The 21,395-nt window shown below is 39.1% G+C and overlaps 1 pseudogene; it reads left to right on the forward strand.

Moving 5' to 3' along the window:
- The window catches only part of LOC100771976, a 50,474-nt pseudogene extending 31,018 nt beyond the window's left edge, over window positions 1-19,456 (forward strand).
- The last annotated feature ends 1,939 nt before the right edge of the window (window positions 19,457-21,395 follow it).

Consider the following 21,395-nt stretch of genomic DNA (forward strand, 5'->3'; position numbering starts at 1 on the left):
CTGCATGTCCGAATCCAATTGTGCCAGCACCATTTGTTGAAGATGCTATCTTTTTTCCATTGTATGGATTTAGCACCTATGTCAAAAATAAGGTGTTCGTAGGTGCGTGGGTTAATATCTGGTTCTTCAATTCGATTCCATTGGTCTATCTGTCTATTCTTGTGCCAATACCAAGCTGTTTTCAGAACTATGACTCTATAGTAGAGCTTGAAGTCAGGGATGGTGATGCCTCCAGAAGATCTTTTATTGTAAAGAGTTGTTTTGGCTATCCTGGGTTTTTTATTTTTCCATATAAAGTTGAGTATTGTTCTTTCAATGTCTGTGAAAAACTGTGTTGGGATTTTGATGGGGATTGCATTGAATCTGTAGATTGCTTTTGGTAGGATTGCCATTTTTACTATGTTAATTCTGCCTATCCAAGAGCATGGGAGATCTTTCCACTTTCTGGTATCTTCTTTAATTTCTTTCTTTAAAGTCTCAAAGTTCTTATTGTACAGGTCTTTCACTTTTTTGGTTAGTGTTACCCCCAGATATTTTATGTTGCTTGTGGATATTGTGAAAGGTGATGTTTCCATGATTTCTTTCTCATTGAGTTTATCATCTGTATACAGTAGGGCTACAGATTTTTTTGAGTTAATTTTGTATCCTGCTACCTTGCTGAAGGTGTTTATCAGCTGTAGGAGTTTCCTGGTAGAGTTTTTCGGGTCACTTATGTAGACTATCATGTCATCTGCAAATAGTGAAAGTTTGACTTCGTCCTTTCCAATTTGTATCCCTTTGATCCCCTGTTCTTGTCTTATTGCTCTAGCTAGAACTTCAAGTACAATATTGAAGAGGTATGGAGAGAGTGGACATCCTTGTCTTGTTCCTGATTTTAGAGGAAAAGCTTCGAGTTTCTCTCCATTTAGTTTGATGTTGGCTATTGGTTTGGTGTATATTGCATTTATCATGTTTAGATATGTTCCTGTTATTCCTGTTCTCTCCAAGATCTTTATCATGAAGGGATGTTGGATTTTGTCAAAGGCTTTTTCAGCATCTAGTGAGATGATCATGTGGTTTTTCTTTTTCAGTTTGTTTATATGGTGGATTACATTGATGGTTTTTCGTATGTTGAACCATCCTTGCATCCCTGGGATGAAGCCTACTTGATCGTGGTGGATGATTTTTCTGATATGTTCTTGGATTCGATTAGCCAATATTTTATTGAGTATTTTAGCATCAATGTTCATGAGGGATATCGGTCTGTAGTTCTCTTTCTTAGTCTTATCTTTGTGTGGCTTGGGTATCAAAGTGATTGTAGCCTCATAGAAAGAGTTTGGCAATATCCCATCTGCTTCTATTGTGCGGAACAGTTTGAGGAGTACTGGTACCAGCTCTTGTTTGAATTTCTGGTAGAATTCTGCAGTGAAGCCATCTGGTCTTGGGCTTTTTTTGGGGTTGGGAGGCTTTTGATGACTGCTTCTATTTCATTACGGGTTATGGGTTGATTTAAACTGTTTATCTGATCTTGATTTAATTTTGGTAAGTGATATTTATCCAGGAAACTGTCCATTTCCATTAGGTTTTCGAATTTTGTGGAGTACAGATTTTCAAAGTATGACCTAAAGATTCTCTGGATTTCCACAGTGTCCGTTGTTATATCTCCCTTTTCGTTTCTGATTTTGTTAATTAGTGTGCTCTCTCTCTGCCTTTTGGTTAGTTTGGCTAGAGGTTTGTCTATCTTGTTGATCTTCTCAAAGAACCAACTCTTTGTTTCATTGATTCTTTGTAATGTTTTCCTAGTTTCTACTTTATTGATTTCAGCTTTCAGGTTGATTATTTCCTGGCGTCTACTCCTCCTTGATGAGTTTGCTTCTTTTTGCTCTAGTGCTTTCAGTTGTTCTGTCAGTTCTCTAATGTGACTTTTCTCTAGTTTCTTCATGTGAGCACTTAGTGCTATGAACTTCCCTCTTAGCACTGCTTTCAGAGTGTCCCATAAGTGTGGGTATGTTGTGTCTGCGTTCTCATTAGATTCTAGGAAGTCTTTAATTTCTTTTTTTATTTCTTCCTCAACCCAGGAATGGTGCAATTCGGTGTTATTCATTTTCCAAAAGTTTGCAGGTTTTCTGCCATTTGTATTGTTGCTGAATTCTAGCTTTAATGCATGGTGGTCTGATAAGATACAGGGGTTTATTTCAATTCTTTTGTATCTATGGAGGTTTGCTTTGTTGCCTACTATGTGGTCAATTTTAGAGAAAGTGCCATGTGGTGCTGAGAAGAAGGTATATTCTTTTGAGTTTGGATGGAATGCTCTATAGATATCCGTTAACCCCAGTAGGGTCATAACTTCTTTCAGATCCTTTGTTTCTTTGTTGAGTTTCTGTCTGGTGGTCCTGTCTAGTGGCGTAAGGGGGGTGTTGAAGTCTCCTACTATAAGTGTGTGTGGTTTTATGTGTGGTTTGAGCTTTAGTAATGTTTCTTTCACAAATGTGGGTGCCTTCGTATTTGGAGCATAGATGTTCAGGATTGAGATTTCATCTTGATGGACTTTTCCTGTGATGAGTAAGAAATGCCCTTCTTCATCTCTTTTGATTGATTTTAGTTTAAAGTCCAATTTGTTAGATATTAGGATTGCTACACCGGCTTGTTTCTTGAGGCCATTTGATTGGAAAATCTTTTCCCATCCTTTTACTCTGAGGTATCGCCTGTCTTTGAAGTTGAGGTGTGTTTCTTGTAAACAGCAGAAGGATGGATTCTGTCTTCGTATCCATTCTGTTAGCCTATATCTTTTTATGGGTAAGTTAAGACCATTGACATTTAGGGATATTAATGTCCATTGTTCGTTGGTTCTTGTTTGGTTTGGATTTATTGTTGGTGGTGTCATTGTGTGTGGATTTTGCCCTCCTGCTTTTTTTGTGTTTGGCAAAATTAGATTATCTATTGCCTGTGTTTTTGTGCATGTAGTTATGTTCCTTGGGTTGGAGTTTTCCTTCCAGAACCTTCTGTAGTGCTGGATTTGTGGATATGTATTGTTTAAATCTGTTTTTGTCATGGAATATCTTGTTTTCTCCATCTATAATGATTGAAAGTTTTGCTCGGTACAGTAGTCTGGGTTGACATCCATGCTCCTTTAGTGCTTGTAGGGTATCTATCCAAGACCTTCTGGCTTTAAGAGTTTCCATAGAGAAGTCAGGTGTGATTCTAATTGGTTTGCCTTTATATATTACTTGGCCTTTTTCCTTTGCAGCTCTTAATATTTTCTCTTTATTCTGTAGATTTGGAGTTTTGATTATTATGTGTCTTTATTATTATATTATTATTATTATTATTATTATTATATTCTTTTTGTGGTCCAGTCTGTTTGGTGTCCTATAAGTTTCTTGTACTTTCAAAGGCATATCTGTCTGTAGGTTGGGGAAGTTTTCTTCTATGATTTTGTTGAATATGTTTTCTGTACCTTTGAGCAGTGTTTCTTCACCTTCTTCTACACCTATTATTCTTAGGTTTGGTCTTTTCACGGTGTCCCATATTTCCTGGATATTTTGTGTTAGGGATTTGTTGGACTTGAGGTTTTCTTTGGTTGATGAATGTATATCCTCTAGCGAGTCTTCAATAGCTGAGATTCTCTCTTCTGTCTCTTGGATTCTATTAGTTATACTCACGTCTTTAGATCCTGATCGTTTATCCAGTCTTTCCATTTCCAGCATCACCTCATTCTGTGTTTTCTTTATTGTGTCTAATTCAGCTTTCATGCTTTGAACTGTTTCAAGAGCTTCCTTCACTTGTTTGGTTGTTTTATCTTGGGTTTCTTTAGCTTCTTTAAGAGATTTGTTTATTTCTTGAATTTTTTGGTTTGTCTTTTCCTCTATTTCCTGTAATTTTTTGCTTGCTTTTTCTTCTATTTCTTTAAGGGATTTTCTTGTTTCCTCTTTGAAGGTCTCTATCATCTTGCTGAGATAATTTTTGAGGTCCATCTCATCTTCATGCACTATGTTGGGCTTTTCAGGTCTTGCTAGAGTGGAGTCCCTAGATTCTGGTGGTGTCATATTGGTCTTTCTGTTGTTGAGCAAGTTCTTATTCTGTCTTCTTCCCATATCTTTTTCCAGTGAGTGCAGGTAGGATCTCTCTATCTCCTCTTGTTACTCTGGTCTGATCTGTGATGAGTCGGCGGAAAGGGAAGGAAGAGTGGCCTGTACCCAGATTCCAGGAGCTCCTCCCTGCCTGGGCGTATCTGGTCTGATCTGGTCTGATCTGTGATCCCAAGGGATTTTTAATATTGGAAGCTTTCCATATTTTTGCGAACACTTAGAATGTCTGGTCCTTTTCTTATAAACTCCTTGTGGTTTCAGTTTGCAGCTCTCTAATGACTGATACTAAACATCATTTGTTGTGCTTGCATTTATGTTATCTTCAGAGAAATTTCTAGTCATCTATATATCTTATTTGATGAACTATATCACATGTTTTAAAGTACATCATTTGTCTTATGATTGAGTTGTAAGAACTCTCTCATACATATAACTTATTTTTATTTTTTATTTAAATTAGAAACAAACTTCTTTTACATGTCAATCCCAGTCCCCTCTCCCTTCCCTCTTCCCCTGCCCCCCACTGGCCCCCTATCCTATCCCCTTTCTGCTCCCCACAGAGGGTGAGGTGTTCCATGGGGGAATCTTCAAAGTCTGTCATATCATTTGGAGCAGGGGCTAGGCCCTCCCCCATCGGTCTAGGCTGAGAGTATCCCTCTATGTGGAATGGGCTCCCAAAATCCTTTATATGCTAGGAATGAATACTGATCTACTACCAGAGGCTCCATAGATTGCCTAGGCCTCCTCATTGACACCCATGTTTAGGGTGTCTGGAACAGTCCTAATCTGGTTTCTCAGCTATCATTCTGGGGTCCATGAGCCCCTCCTTGTTCAGGTCACCAGTTTCTGTGAGTTTCACAAGCCTGGTATTTACCACTTTGCTCACCCACTCCTTCCTCTCTGCAACTAGATTCCAGGAGTTCAGTTAAGTGTTTAGCTGTGGGTATCTGCTTCCATTTCCATCAGCTACTAGATGAAGACTCTAGGATGGCACATAAGATAGTCATCAATCTCATTATCAGAGAAGGGCATTTAAGGTAGACTCTCCACTACTGTTTAGATTGTTAGTTGGGGTCATCCTTGTAGATATAAAAACATTTCCCTACTGTGTGATTTCTCTTTAAACCTATAATGGCTCCTTCTATTATGGTATCTCTTATCTTTCTCTTCTATATTCTTCCCCCAACTAAAACTTCCTGCTTCTTCATGTGCCCCTCTCCCCTCCTCTTTTCTCCTTCTATTTCTTCTAGCTCCCTCTCCCCTCCCCCCATGCTCACATTTTGCTCAAAAGATATTGTCACTTTCCCCTTCTCCAGGGAAACACGTATGCCTCTCTTAGGGTCCTACTTGTTTTCCTGCTTCTCTGGCAGTGTGGATTGTAGGCTGGTAATCATTTGTTCTGTGTCTAAAATCCATATGTGAGTGAGTACATACCATGTTTGTCTTTTTGTGACTGGGTTACCTCGCTCAGGATGTTTTCTTCCAGTTCCATCCATTTGCCTGCAAATTTCAAGATTCCATTGTTTTTTTTTTTTCTACTGAGTAGTACTCTATTGTGTAAATGTACCACATTTTCTCTATCCGTTCTTCAGTTGGGGGGCATCTAGGTTGCTTCCATGTTCTGGCTATTACAAATAATGCGGCTATGAACATAGTTGAACCTTGTTGTATGAATGTGCATCTTTTGGGTGTATGTCTAAGAGTGGAATTGCTGGATCTTGTGGAAGACTGATTCCCATTTTCCTGAGGAATTTCTGTACTGATTTCAAAGTGGTCTTACAAGTTTGCACTCCCACCAGCAGTGGAGGAGTGTTCCCCTTTCTCCACATCCCCTCTAGCATAAACTGTCATTGTTGATTTTATTTTGGCCATTCAGACAGAAGTAAAATGGTATCTCAGAGTTGTTTTGATTTGCATTTCCCTGATGGCTAAGGATGCTGAGCAGTTTTTAGGTGTCTATCAGCCATTTTAGACTCCTCTATTGAGAATTGTCTATTTAGTTCTGTACCCCAATTTTAATTGGATTATTTGGTGATGTCGAGACTAGCTCCTTGAGTTCTTTGTAAATTTTGGACATCAGCCCTCTGTCAGATGTGGGGTTGGTGAATATCTTTTCCCAATCTGTGGCTGCCATTCTGACTGTGTCTTTTGCCTTACAGAAGCTTCTCAGTTTCAGGAGGTCCCATTTATTAATTGTTAATCTCAATGTCTCTGCTACTGGTGTAATGTTCAGGAAGCAGTCTCCTGTACCAATTAGTTTAAGGGTACTTCCAACTTTCTCTTCTAAGAGATTTTGTGTGACTGGCTTTATGTGGAGGTCTTAAATTTGGATTTAAGTTTTGTGCATGGTGACAGATACTGATCTATCTGCAATCTTCTACATGCTAGCATCCAGTTATGCAAGCACCATTTGTTGAAGATGCTTTCTTTTTCCATTGTATAAATTTAGCTTCTTTGTCAAAAATCAGATGTTCATAGGTGTGTGGGTTAATATCAGGATTTTCAATTTGATTCCATTGGTCTATCTGTCTATTTTTCTGTCAATACCAAGCTGTTTTCAGGACTATAGCTCTATAATAGAGCTTGAAATCAGGGATAGCGATGCCTCCAGAAGTTCTTTTATTATACAGGGTTGTTTTGGCTATCCTGGGTCTCTTGTTTTTCCATGTAAAGTTGGCTGTTTTTGTTTTAAGATTTGTGAAGAATTGTTCTGGTATTTTGATGGGGATTGTATTGAATCTATAGATTGCCTTTGGCAAGATTGCCATTTTTACTATGTTGATACTATCTATCCAACAGCATGGGAGATCTTTCTATTGGCTGGTATCTTCTTTAATTTCATTCTTTAAAGACTCAAAGTTATTGCTATACAGGCCTTTCACTTGTTTGGTTAGCTTTACCTCAAGATATTTGATGTCGTTTTGGCTATTGTAAATGGTGATGTTTCTCTGATTTCTTTCTCAGCCCATTTATCATGTGTATATAGTAGGGCTACTGATTTTTTTTAGTTAATCTTGTATCCTGCCACTTTGTTGAAGGTGTTTTTCAGCTGTAGGAGTTCCCTGGTAGATTTTTTCAAGTCATTTATGTAAACTATCATATCATCTGCAAATACTGAAAGTTTGACTCCTTCCTTTCCAATTTGTATCCTCTTGATCTCCTTTTGTTGTCTTATTGCTCTAGCTAGAACTTCAAGTACAATATTGAAGAGATATGGAGAGAGTGGGCAGCCTTGTCTTGTTCCTGATTTTAGAGGAATTGTGTTTAGTTTCTCTCCATTTAGTTTGATGGTGGCTGTTGGCTTGCTGTATATTGCTTTTATTGTGTTCAGGTATGTTCCTGTTATCCCTGATCTCCCCACGACCTTTATCATGAAGGGGTGTTGGGTTTTGTCAAAGGCTTTTTCAGCATCTAGTGAGATGATCCTGTGGTTTTTCTTTTGCATTTTGTTTATATGATGGAATACATTAATAGATTTTCATGTTGAAACATCCCTACATCCCTGAGATGAAGCCTACTTGATCAAGGTGGAAGATTTCTCTGATGTGTTTTTGGATTCGATTTGCCAGTATTTTATTGAGTTTTGTGCATCAATGTTCATGAGGGATATTGGTTTGTAGTTCTCTTTGTTAGTTGTGTCTTTGTGTGGCTAGGATACCAAGGTTATTGAAGCCTCATAAAAAGAGTTTGGCAATGAACCCTCTGCTTCTATTATGTGGAACAATTTGAGGAGTATTGGTATTAGCTCTTCATGAATTTCTGGTAGAATTCTGCACTGAAGTCATCTGGCCTTGTGCTTTTTTGCTTGAGCGACTTTTGATGACTGACTCTATTTCATTGAAGTTATAGGTTTTTTAAATTGCTTATCTGTTCTTGATTTTATTTTGGTAAGTGATATCTCTCCAGAAAATTGTCCATTTCCTTTAAATTTTGAATTTTGTGAAGTACAGGTTTTCAAAGTATGACCTGAAGATTCTATGGGTTTACTTAGTGTCTGTTGTTATGTCCCCCTTTTCATTTCTGATTTTGTTAATTTGCATGGTCTCTCTCTGCTTTTGGTTGGTTTGCATAAAGGTTTATCTATCTTGTTGATTTTCTCAAGGAACCAACTCTTTGTTACATTAATTCTTTGTATTGTTTTCTTTGTTTCTACTTTATTGATTGCAACCCTCAGTTTGATTATTACCTGGCATCTACTCCTCCAGGGTGAGTTTGCTTCTTTTTGTTCTAGAGCTTTCAGTTGTGCTGTAAATTCTCTAGTGTAACAGTTCTCCAGTTTCTTCATGTGGGCACTTAGTGCCATGAACTTTCCTCTTACTACTGCTTTCAAAGTGTCCCATAAGTTTGGGTATGTTGTGTCTTCATTTTCATTGAATTCTAGGAAGTCTTTAACTTCTGTCTTTATTTCTTCCTTGACCCAGGAATGGTGCAATTGCTCATTTTTCAATTTCCATGAGTTTGTACGGTGTCTGCAATTTGTGTTATTGTTGAATTCTAACTTTGAAGCATGGTGGTCTGATGAGATACAGGGGGTTATTTCAATTTTTTTTGTACCCGTTGAAGTTTGCTATGTTGCCATGTATGTGGTTGATTTTTAGAGAAGGTTCCATGTGGCACTGGAAGGTATATTCTTTGTGTTTGGATGGGATGTTCTATAGATGTCTGTTAAACACAATTGGGGCATAACTACTGTTAGTTCCTTTGTTTGTTTAAGTTTCTGTCTGGTGATCCTGTCTAGTGGTGAGACTGGGGTGTTGAAGGCTCCCACTATAACTGTGTGAGGTCTTATGTGTGATTTGAGTTTTAGTAATGTTTCTTTTATGAATGTGGGTCCCTTTGTATTTAGGGCACAGGTGTTCAGAATTGGTGGATTTTTCCTGTGATGAATATGAAGTGACTTTCTTCATCTCTTTTGATGGATTTTAGTTTGAAGTCTAATTTGTTAGATATTAGGATAGCTACACCAGCTTGTTTCTTTGGTCCATTTGATTGGAAAATCTTATCCCAACCCTTTACTCTAAGGTAATGTCTGTCTTTGAAGTTGAGGTGTGTTTCTTGTATGCAGCAGACAGATGGATTCTGTTTTCATGTCCATTCTGTTAGCCTGTGTCTTTTTATAGGCAAGTTAAGACCATTAATATTGAGGGAAATTAAGGACCATTGAGTGTTAATTCTTGTTTGTTTTGGATTTGGTGGTGGTGGTGGTGGTAGTGGTGGTATTGTGTGTGGATGTACCCCGCTTTTTCTTTTGGCTTTTATTAAAGTGGGATTATCTATTGCTTATGTTTTTGTGAGTGTAGTTAACTTCCTTAGGTTGGAGTTTTCCTTCCAGTACTTTCTGTAGGGCTGGATTAGTGGCTATATATTGTTTAAATCTGGTTTTGTCATGGAATGTCTTGTTTTTCACTCCATCTACAGTGATTGAAAGCTTTGTTGAGTATAATAGTCTGGACTGGCATCCGTGGTCTCTTATTGTTTGTAGAATATCTATCCAGGACCTTCTGGATTTCAGAGTTTCCATGGAGAAGTCAGGTGTAATTCTGACAGGTTTGCCTTTATATGTTACTTGGCCTTATTCCTTTGCTGCTCTTAATATTATTTCTTTATTCTGTATGTTTGGTGTTTTAATTATTATGTGACAAGGGGACTTTTTGTGGTCCACTTTATTTGGTGTCCTATAGGCTTCTTGTACTTTCATTGGCAGGTTTTTCTTTAGGTTGGGAAAGTTTTCTTCTATGATTTTGTTGAATATGCTTTCTACACCTTTGAGTTTGGTTTCTTCGTCTTCTTCTATACCTTTTCTTGGGTTTGGCCTTTTCACAGTATCCTGTATTTCCTGGATACTTTATGTTAGGGATTTGTTGGACTTAAGATTTTCTTTGGTAGATTAATCTATTTCCCCTAGTGTATCTTCAGTGCCTGAGATCCCCTCTTCCATCGCTTGTATTCTGTTAGTTATGCTTGCATCTGTAGTTCCTGATTGTTTACCCATCTTTTCTAATTCCAGCAGACTAGCCATTGCTTGGTCCTCCTGGGGCAAGTCCAGAATAACTTATTTTTAAACACATGAGTTGCAAATGTATTCTTCTATTCTATAGTTCATCAGTCAGTTTAACTATTTGTATTTTTTACGCTTTTTTATTTTTACAAAATTATAAGTTCACATGTCAATCCCTTCTCCCTCTCCTGCCTCCTCCCCAACCACCCACTATCCCCCTCCCTCCTCCACTCCCCATAGAGGATAGGGCTCTCCATGGGGGTCCCCAAATTCCATATCATCCTGGGCTGGGCCTAGGCCCTCCCCCATGGGAAAAGGCCAGAGTGCATCCCTTCACATGGGATGGGCTCTCAAAGTCCCTTCTTACACCAGGGGAAAATATTGATCCACTACCAGAGGCCCCATAGGGTGCTGAGGCCTCCTCGTTGGCATCCACTTTCAGGGGTCTGGATCAGTCCCGTGATGGCCTCCCAGACAGCAGACTGGGGGCCATATGCTCTCCTTGTTCAAGTCAGCTGTTTCTGTGGGATTCACCAGCCTGGTCCCAAACCCCTTGATCTTCATTTCTCCCTCTCTGCAACTGGGTTCCAGAGTTCAGTTCAGTGTATAGCTGTGGGTGTCTGTCTCTGTTTCCATCAGCCACTGGATGAGGGCTCTAGGATGGCATAAAAAGTAGTCATCAGTCTCATTATAGGGGAAGGGCATTTTGGGTAGCCTCTCCTCCGTTGCCTAGATTGTCAGTTCCTGTCATCCTTGTAGATCTCTGGAAATCTCCCTAGTGCCAGATCTCTCCTCGGACCTATAATGGCTCCCTCTGATATGATATCTCTCATCCTGCTCTCCTCTATTCTTCCCCCAACTCAATATTTCTGCTCCTCCATTTCCTCCTCTCCCCTCCTCTTGTCCTCCTCCCATTCTGCCAGCTCCCTCTCCCTTACCCTCACGTTCCAAATTAGCTTAGGAGATCCTGGCCCTTCCCATTCTCCAGAAACCATGCATTTTTCTCTTAGAGTCCTTCATGTTTCCTAGTTCCTTTGATGAAGAGGATTATAGGCTAGTAATCCTTTGTTCTATGTCTAAAATTCATATATGAGTGAGTACATACCATGTTTGTCTTTTTGTGACTGGGTTACCTCACACAGGATGGTTTCTTCTAGTTCCATCCATTTGCCTATGAATTTCAAGATTCCGTTGCTTTTTTTTCTGCTGAGTAGTACTCCATTGTGTAAATGTACCACATTTTCTCTATCCATTCTTCAGGTGAGAGGCATCTACTTTGCTTCCAGGTTCTGGCTATTACAAACAACGCTGCTATGAATATGGTTGAACATATGTCCTTGTTGTATGAACGTGCAACATTTGGGTATGTGCCCAAGAGAGGAATTGCTGGACCTTGAGGTAGACTGATTCTCATTTTCCTGAGAAACTGCCATAATGATTTCCAGAGTGGTCTTACAAGTTCGCACTCCCACCAGCAATGGAGGAGTGTTCCTTTTTCTCCACATCCTCTTCAGCATAGATTGTCATTGGTGTTTTTTACTTTAGCCATTTGACCAGTGTAAGATGGTATCTCAGAGTTGTTTTGAGTTTCGTTTCTCTGTGGGTTAAGGATTTTGAGCACTTTCTTAAATGTCTTTCAGCCATTTTAGATTCTTCTCTTGAGAATTGCCTATTTAGTTCTGTGCTCCACTTTTTAATTTCATTGATTGGTGCTTTGGTGGCTAGCTTCTTGAGTACATTGTATATGTTAGAAATCAGCCCTCTGTCAGCTCCCATTCTGTGAGCTGTCGTTTTGTCTTACTGACTGTGTCCTTTGCCTTACAGAAGCTTCTCAGTTTCAGGAGGTCCCAGTTATTAATAGTAGATCTCAATGTCTGTGTTACTGGTATTATGTTCTGGAAGCTGTCTCCTGTATCAATTTGTTTGAGGGTACCACCTACCTTCTCTTCTAAGAGGTTCAGTGTGGCTGGATTTATGTTGAGATCTTTGATCCATTTGGACTTAATTTTGTGCATGGTAACAGATGTGGATCTATCTGCAGTCCTCTTCATGTCCAAATCCAATTGTGCCAGCACCATTTGTTGTAGATGCTATCTTTTTTCCATTGTACAGATTTAGCATCTTTGTCGAAAATCAGTTAATCATAGATGTGTGGGTTAAGATTAGGATTTTTCTATTGATTCCATTGGTCTATCTGTCTATTTTTGTGCCAATACCAAGCTGTTTTCAGGACTCTGGCTCTATAATAGATCTTGAAGTCAGGGATGGTGATGCCTCCAGAGGTTCCTTTATCGTACAGGGTTGTTTTGGCTATCCTGGGTTCTTTGTTTTTTCATATAAAGTTGAGTACTGTTCTTTCAAGGTCTGTGAAGAACTGTGTTGGGATTTTGATGGGGATTGCTTTGAATCTATAGATTGCGTTTGGCAAGATTGCCATTTTTACTATGTTGATCCTACCTATCCAAGACCATGAGAGATCTTTCCATTTTCTCTTATCTTCTTTAATTTCTTTCTTTAAAGACTCAAAGTTCTTGCTGTACGGGTCTTTCATTTTTTGGTTTGCATTACCCCAAGATATTTTATGCAGTTTGTAGATATTTTGAAGGGTGATGTTTCTCTGATTTCTTTCTCATTCTGTTTATCATCTGTATATAGTAGGGCTACTGATTTTTTCGAGTTAATTTTGTATCCTACTACTTTGCTGAGAGTGTTTATCAGCTGTAGGGGTTCCTTGGTAGAGTTTTTCGGGTCACTTATGTAGACTACCATATCATCTGCAAATACTGAAAGTCTGACTTCTTCTTTCCCAATTTGTATCCCCTTGATCTCCTTTTGTTGACTTATTGCTCTAGATAGGACTTCAAGTGCAATATTGAAGAGATATGGAAAGAGTGGTCAGCCTTGTCTTGTTCCTGATTTTAGAGGAATCACTTTGAGTTTCTCTCCATTTAGTTTGATGTTGGCTGTTGGTTTGCTGTATATTGCTTTTATCATATTTAGATATGTTCCTGTTATTCCTGTTCTCTCCAAGATCTTTATCATGAAGGGATGCTGGATTTTGTTAAAGGCTTTTTTAGCATTTAGTGAGATGATCATGTGGTTTTTCTTTTTCAGTTTGTTTATATGGTGGATTACATTGATGGATTTTCATATGTTGAACCATCCTTGCATCCCTAGGATGAAGCCTACTTGATCATGGTGAATGATTTTTCTGATGTGTTCTTGGATTCGATCCAACAATATTTTGTTGAGTATTTTTGCATCGATGTTCATGAGGGATATTGGTCTGTAGTTCTCTTTTTTAGTTGTGTCTTGTTTGGCTTGGGTATCAAAGTAATTGTAGCCTCGTAGAAAGAGTTTGGCAATGTCCCTCCTGCTTCTATTGTGTGGAACAATTTGAGGAGTACTGGTATTAGCTCTTATTTGAATTTCTGATAGAATTCTGCAGTGAAGCCATCTGCCCCTGGGCTTTTTTTACTGATTGGAAGGCTTTGAATGACTGCATCTATTTCATTAGGGGTTATAGGTCAATTTAAACTGCTTATCTATTCTTGGTTTAATTTTGGTGAGTGATATCAATCCAGAAAAATGTCCATTTCCTTTAGATTTTCGAATTTTGTGGAATACAGGTTTTCAAAGTATGTCCTGATGATTCTCTGGATTTCCTCAGTGTCTGTTGTTATATCCCCCTTTCATTTCTGATTTTGTTAATTAGCATGCTCTCTCTCTCTCTCCCTGACTTTTGGTTAGTTTGGATAGAAGTTTGTCTATCTTGTTTATCTTCTCAAAGAACCAATTCTTTGTTTCATTGATCCTTTGTAATATTTTCCTAGTTTCTACTTTATTAATTTCAGCCCTCAGTTTGATTATTTCCTGGCGTCTACTCCTCCATGGTGAGTTTGCTTCTTTTTGTTCTAAAGCTTTCAGCTGTTCTGTCAATTCTCTAGTGTGACTATTGTACAGTTTCTTCATGTGGGCACTTAGTGCTATGAACTTTAAGGTTAGGTATGTTGTATCTACATTCTCATTAAATTCTAGGAAGTCTTTAATTTCACTTTTTATTTGTTCCTTGACCAAGGAATGGTGCGATTGGGTGTTATTCTATTTCCATGAGTTTGTAAGTTTTCTGCAATTTGTATTGCTGCTGAATTCTAATCTTAAAGCAAGGTGGTCTGATAAGATACAGGGGTTTATTTCAATTTTTTGTATCTGTGGAGGTTTGCTATGTTGCCAAGTATGTGGTCAATTTTAGATAAGGTTTCATGTAGCGCTGAGAAGAAGGTATATTCTTTTGTGTTTGGGTGTAATGTTCTATAGATATCTGTTAACCCCAATTGGGTCATAACTTCTGTTATGTTATGTTCGTTTTTTTGTTAAGTTTCTGTCTGGTGCTCCTGTCTACTGGTTAAAGAGGGGTGTTGAAGTCTCCTACTATAAGTGTGTGTGGTTTTATGTGTGGTTTGAGCTTTAGTAATATTTCTTTTACAAATGCCTTCGTATTTGGGCATAGATTTTTAGGATTGAAACTTCATTTTGATTGACTTTTCCTGTGATGAGTATGAAATGCCCTTCTTCATCTCTTTTGATTGATTTTAGTTTAAAGTCTAATTTGTTAGATATTACAAATCTACACCAACTTGTTTCTTGGGTCCAATTGATTGGAATATCTTTTCCAAACCCTTTACTCTGAGGTAACACCTGTCTCTGAAGTTGAGGTGTTTTTCTTGTATACAGCAGAAGGATGGATTCTGTCTTCGTATCCATTCTGTTAGCCTATATCTTTTTATAGGCAGGTTAGGACCATTGACATTGAGAGATATTAATATCCATTGATTGTTGGTTCTTGTTTGTTTTGGATTTATTGTTGGCGGTGTCGTTGTGTGTGGATTTCACCCTCCTATTTCTTTTCCTGTTTGGAAAAGTTGGTTTGTTTTTGTGAGTGTAGTTATCTTCGTTGGGTTGGAGTTTTCCTTCCAGGACTTTCTGTAGGGCTTGATTCGTGGACATGTATTGTTTAAATCTGGTTTTGTCATGAAATATCTTGTTTCAATCTATAGTGATTGAAAGCTTTGCTGGGTACAGTAATCTGGGTTGGCATCCATGTTCCCTTAGTATTTGTAGGACATCTATACAGGACCTTCTGGATTTCAAAGTTTCTATTGAGAAGTCAGGTATGATTCTGATAGGTCTGCCTTTATATGTTACTTGACCTTTTTCCTTTGCTGCTCTTAATATTTTCTCTTTATTCTGTAAGTTTGGTGTTTTGATTATTATGTGGTGATGGGAGTTTTTTCTGGTCCAGTCTACTTGGTGTTCTGTAAGCTTCTTGTACTTTCATAGGCATATCCTTCTGTAGGTTGGGGAAGTTTTCTTCTATAATTCTGTTGAATATGTTTTCTGTACCTTTGAGCTGCATTTCTTCACCTTCTTCTACACTTATTATTCTTAGATTCAGCCTTTTCACTGTGCCCTGTATTTCCTGGATATTTTGTGTTAGAGATTTGTTGGACTTGAGATTTTCTTTGGTCGATGACTGTATATCGTCTAGTGAGTCTTCAACAACTGAGAATCTCTCTCCCATCTCTTGTATTCTATTGGTTATACTCACATCCTTAGATCCTGATCGTTTATCCAGACTTTGTGTTTCCAGCATCCCTTCATTCTGTGTTTTCTTTATTGTTTCTATTTCAGCTTACATGCCTTGAACTGTTTCCAGTGCTTCCTTCACTTGTTTGGTTGCTTTTTCTTTAGATTTTTTTAAGAGAATTACTTATTTCTTGAATTTTTGTTTGTTTTTTCTTCTATTTCTTTAAGAGATTCTGTCTCTTCTTCTTCCTCTGTGTTGTGCTTTTCAGATCTTGCTGGTGTAGACTCTAGATTCTCGTGGTGTCATATTGGTCTTTCTATTGAATGTGTTCTTATTCTGCTTTCTTCCCATCTCTTCTTCCAGTGGGTGCAGGTGGGGTCTCTCTATCTCCTCTTGTCACCCGGTGGTGTGTGTGGGCCAAGACTTCAATGTCTGCAGTTATGGATGGTCTTGCCTCTCCTGGTGTCTCCTCACTCAGGAGAGGTTGGGGCGGCAGAGGGGGAAGGAAGAGTGAGATATTTCCAGACTCACAGAGGTCCTTCCTGTCTGGGCGGGTCCACTCTATGCAGATGGGTTCACTCTCTGCAGCAGCAGGCCCAGAGAGATCCTGGGGTGACGGGGACCTTGGGTAGGAGTAGGGCTCTGGACAACTATTTGCATTTTTAAAGGGAAATGCTTTTCTGTTTTGATGAAATATAATTTGTATGTTTCTTCTATGGATTGTTTTAGAATAATCAAAACAAATTGTCTATTCCATGCCCATGAATTTTTCTTCAGTTTTCTCCTAGAATGTTATTTTTTTATTTTAAAAAAACTTTCATTTTTCATTTAACACACCAACCTCAGTTCCCTCTCGCTCCCCTTCTCTGGCCTCCTCCTTCCCCTGGAATGTTATTCCTAAGCTCTTATATTTTATGTCTATGGTGAATTCAAAGTTACAATTCAAAGTGTAGTAAGGGCCAAAGTTTTCGATTTTGAAAATGGTTGCCTAATTGACCAAGTATTATTTTTAGCAAGTTAAATTATTTCTACTCATCTAATTATAAATGACGCAGTTAACAAAAATTGGTTGACCATAGTATGAGGCTTTTTAAGTTAATTTTTATATATGGAGCAACATAAGAGCTTCTGTTAACTATTTTGCACATCGGTATCCCAGCATTATTTTTGGAAAAGATTATACTTTCTCCAACAGATTTCTTTCTCATCCTTGTTGAAAACAGATGGACAATAAAGTAAGGGTTTATTTCCAGACATTCTGTTCTATTCCATTGATCCATGTGTCTATTGCTATATCAATAGCACATGTCCGCATAGGGGTGACTTTATGATAAGTTGAATGATTGCTAGTGTAATTCCCCAAATTTTGTTTTATCTCTTTCAAAGCTGTGTTTGGAAATTCTGTTATTTCCATCACCATATAAGTTTAAGTGTCCAGCCTACCAGTTTCTGTAAAGATTCCTTCTGGGAATATGATGGGATTCCATTGATGTTCCAATTCAGAGGTAATTGACACATTAGCAACAAGAACTCTCAGACCTGTAAACACAAGAATCTGTCTCCATATATTGAGATATCTTTTAATCTTTCATAATTAAAGACTCAGTTCAGTATTCAGGGCTTGCATTTCCACTGTCATTTCTTATTGGATATTTTATAGTTTTGATTTAATTTTTAAATTAAGTTTATTTTAAATAGTTCAAACCATAAAAATTGTGTTTATGGTACAGTATGTAATATTTTCACACATACACATTAAAATATGTTTAACCAAGTTGGGGGCATTAGTATCTTAATTTTCATCTCTAATTGCTTACTATTATATCAACTATTATTATGCATAATTATATATCTTGTATTTATAACTACTATATCACTACATCTCCTGGGTTAGGGACAACCTAACTTCCAGCTTAGTAAATGACCAGGAGACAGGAAGATTTAGAGACTCCTGCCTTGAGACCCAGGTGGCAACTGTTCTAGCCCCTAAGTAGGGACCTGTATGCCCATAGAACCTGGATCTTGAACCCAGGAATTCTAAGGTAGCTAGTCCATGTAGAATGGGTCTACATGAAGATATGAAGTGTTGGCTGAGTTCATTAAGTAGCCAATCAGTAGTTACTCATTGGGAGAAAAGAGCTGTGCATCAGGTTGCCACTGTGGGCCTCCCAGTTGTTGGTTACCTCAGTAACACAAAAAGCCATGGAGGCCTGTAGTGATTCCTGCAGAGGGGTGACGCAGATAACGTCTGCCTTTCCTCCAATTCCCTTGCCCATCTTGTGACATCTCAGTTATGATTCTCTCATTGGAGGTATTTTATATAAACATTGCCATTTTCATATTTTCTCTCATGTGTTTCTTAAGATTCTTTAATGGTACTTGAGCCTTTCCAGAGGCATCTTGGCTTACACATACGTCCTATACTTGTTTTGTGGAGTGGAGTAGGGGAAAGGGTGGTTTCTGTCCACTGCCTTAGTCACGTGGCCTCAAACAGTATACTTTTGAAAATGAGGTTGAACTTCTACTTCACAAAATTATTTTAATGTAATATTTTAACTCTTCTTTAAAATTTTTGATTAAAATATAATTATATCTCTTCCTCCATCCCTGCCTTCCTCTCACCCTTCCCATGTAATACTTTCATTGATTCTTCAGGAATTTCATATATGCATATAACATTCTGGTTCATACTCTCAATTCTTCCCCATAAGTCCTCCCATATCCATCCCGTCATCACCACCTGTGGTGGCTTGAATAGGTATGGCCCCCATGGACTCCTGTGTTTGAATGATTGGCCTATAGGGAGTGGCACTAGTAAGAGGCCTTGTTCGAGTAAATATGTCACTGTTGGGGTAGACGTTGGGGGGTCCCATATATGCTCAAGCTGTCCCCAGTGTGGTAGACAATTCACTTCCTGTTGCTTGTGGATAAAGATTTAGAACTCTCAGCTCCTTCTCCAGTACCGTGTCTGCCTGTATGCTAGCATGCTTCTTGCCATGATAATGGACTAAACCTCAGAAACTGTAAGCCAGCTCCAATTAAATGTTTTCCTTTATAAGAGTTACAGTAGGCCAGACATTCTCGCCCAGAGTTGCCATGGTTTCCTGCTTCAATGGTGCTTGAAAGGAACCCGGTGCTCGACCCCTCCGACCCCAGCAGGCCACTCCAGGACAGATCTCTTTGCAACATAGTCGCTCCACCGCTCCAGTGTCGCCACCTCACCCACCACCACCACAACCACCACCGCCCTAACTACCGCATCTCCCTCGCAAGTGTGCCAGAACTACCTCCAGGACTCTGAGGCTGCCATCAACCACCAGATCAACCTGGAACTGTACGCCTCCTACGTTTATCTGTCTATCTCTTGCTACTTTGACCAGGATGATGTGGCTCTGAAGAACTTTGCCAAATGCTTTCTCCACCAATCTCATGAGGAGAGGGAACATGCTGAGAAACTGATGAAGCTGCAGAACCAACGAGGTGGCCGAATCTTCCTGCAGGATATCAAGAAACCAGACCGTGATGACTGGGAGAGCAGGCTGAACGCACTGGAGTGTGCACTGCACTTGGAAAAGAGTGTGAATCAGTCAGTACTGGAACTGCACAGACTGGTTACTGACAAAAATGACCCACACTTGTGCGACTTCATTGAGACCCATTACCTGAATGAGCAGGTGAAGTCCATCAAAGAGCTGGGTGGCCACGAGACCAACTCGGGCAAGATGGGAGCCCCTGAAGCTGGCATGGCAGAATATCCCTTTGACAAGCACACCCTGGGACACAGTGAGAGCTAAGCTGACTTCCCACAGCCACCAGCGATGTCACCGGTCACTGAGGCGGTGCATGCATGCTGGCTGCCATTACCTTTTCTATAAGTCACCAAAACATCTGCTTAAGTTCTTTAATTTGTACCATTTCTTCTAATAAAGGATTTTGGTACCCCCCCCCAAAAAAAGAGTTACAGTAGTCATGGTGTCTCTTCACAGCAATAGGAACCCTAACTAGAATACCACCCCCTTTCAACTGTGTATACTCCTTTGTTGTAGCCCACTGACTCCATTTTGTGCTACACAAATATTCACTAATGTGGTGCTATCCGCTGGGGTGTAGTTGACTTACCAGAGGCCACATCCTTAAAGAAAACTGATTGTCCATCCTCCAGAAGCCATCAATTTGAGTAACTTCCCAATTAGAGGTGGGGGCTCATGATCCTCTCTCTCCTCCGTGTTAAAATATTGATTGGCTTCTTCTTGCACAGATCTGGTGCATACAACCACAGCTGCTCTGAGTTTATGAGTACAGTGGCCCTGACATGTCCAGAAGACAGTGTTTCACTCTGGTCTTCTATGACTTCTGACTCTTACAATCTCTCCATCTCATTGTGTTTTTTGACCCTGGAGAGGAAGTGTGCAATCCAGAAGTCCTATTAGTTGTTATACACTCCACTAATACTCTGCACTCTTAGTAGTTGTGAGTTTCTATGTTAACTATTGTATGATGCACAAAGAAACTCTCTGCTGAGATCAGAGAGAGGCATTAATCTACAATTATATGAATTTAGAAGGAAGTTTCATACTGTGTCCATGCAGCAAAATAGTAGTAGACTCACGCTGGAGTCTTTGAGTCCACCAACCATTAGTTCTGAGACAGATTTCTCTGAATTAAATTTATAGAGTTTTCTCACCCACTCCTTTCACCTTCTCAGGTGGTGGCAGCCTATATACATACTTCAGAAACTTTCATTGTCCTTATCTTTGCTAAAAACAGTGTTTGTACAACCATTGTCATTATGAACTCACAGCAACTAGTTATATGCACTGGGCCTGCATAAGACTTCCCTCTTAGCAGTCTATCATGGATAAGGAAATAAACTGGATGCATGGAACATTGCCCCTGCTGAACTATTGCCTACTGGTAGACACAGGGAGGGTAAATCATGGTCTTTACTTGTGTACCCAATGGTGAACCCATCAGACTCCCTTGGAGTCTTCCATAGCCACACAGACAGTCATGGCCAAGCCCAGATGGACACAAACAGCACAAAAAGACATGAATGAAATTATAACAAAAGGAGAGGTAGACCAAGGAAGGTAGGGGTGAGAGCATTCAGAATGTATATATATATATATATATATATATATATATATATATATGTGTGTGTGTGTGTGTGTGTGTGTGTGTGTGTGTGTGTGTGTAAATTCAATTAATTCTAAAGGAAAAGAAAATTTGTAATTGTGATGTGAATTCTCTCAGGGATCATTAGACTACACAAGGAACTATTGAAATGCTGATTTTATAAAAATTCTTCATTCTGGAAGTCCAGGGTTTTATTTTTTTAATTCTTTATTCTTTTTACTTTTCTCATCTATTTTTTCAGTACACATAGTAATGGGTTACTTAGATAATTATCCTATGCCGGAGCGGTGGTGGCACACGTCTTTAATCTCAGCACTCAGGAGGCAGAGGCAGGAAGATCTCTGTGAGTTCCGAGGCCAGCCTGATCTACAAGAGCTAGTTCCAGGACAGCCTCCAAAGCCATAGAGAAACCCTGGCTCGAAAAACCAAAGAGAAAAATAGGAAGGAAGGAAGGAAGGAAGGAAGGAAGGAAGGAAGGAAGGAAGGAAATTATCGTGTAAGTGTTCAATATACTTTAAGTGTATTCCACCCATATACAATACCCTTCTCTTCTCCATCCTCATGCCTCCATGATAAATTCCCGTAGACAGCATTGCTTCTACTTTCA

This window comes from Cricetulus griseus, chromosome 2, assembly GCF_003668045.3.
Source record: "Cricetulus griseus strain 17A/GY chromosome 2, alternate assembly CriGri-PICRH-1.0, whole genome shotgun sequence".
NCBI classification, from domain to species: domain Eukaryota; kingdom Metazoa; phylum Chordata; class Mammalia; order Rodentia; family Cricetidae; genus Cricetulus; species Cricetulus griseus.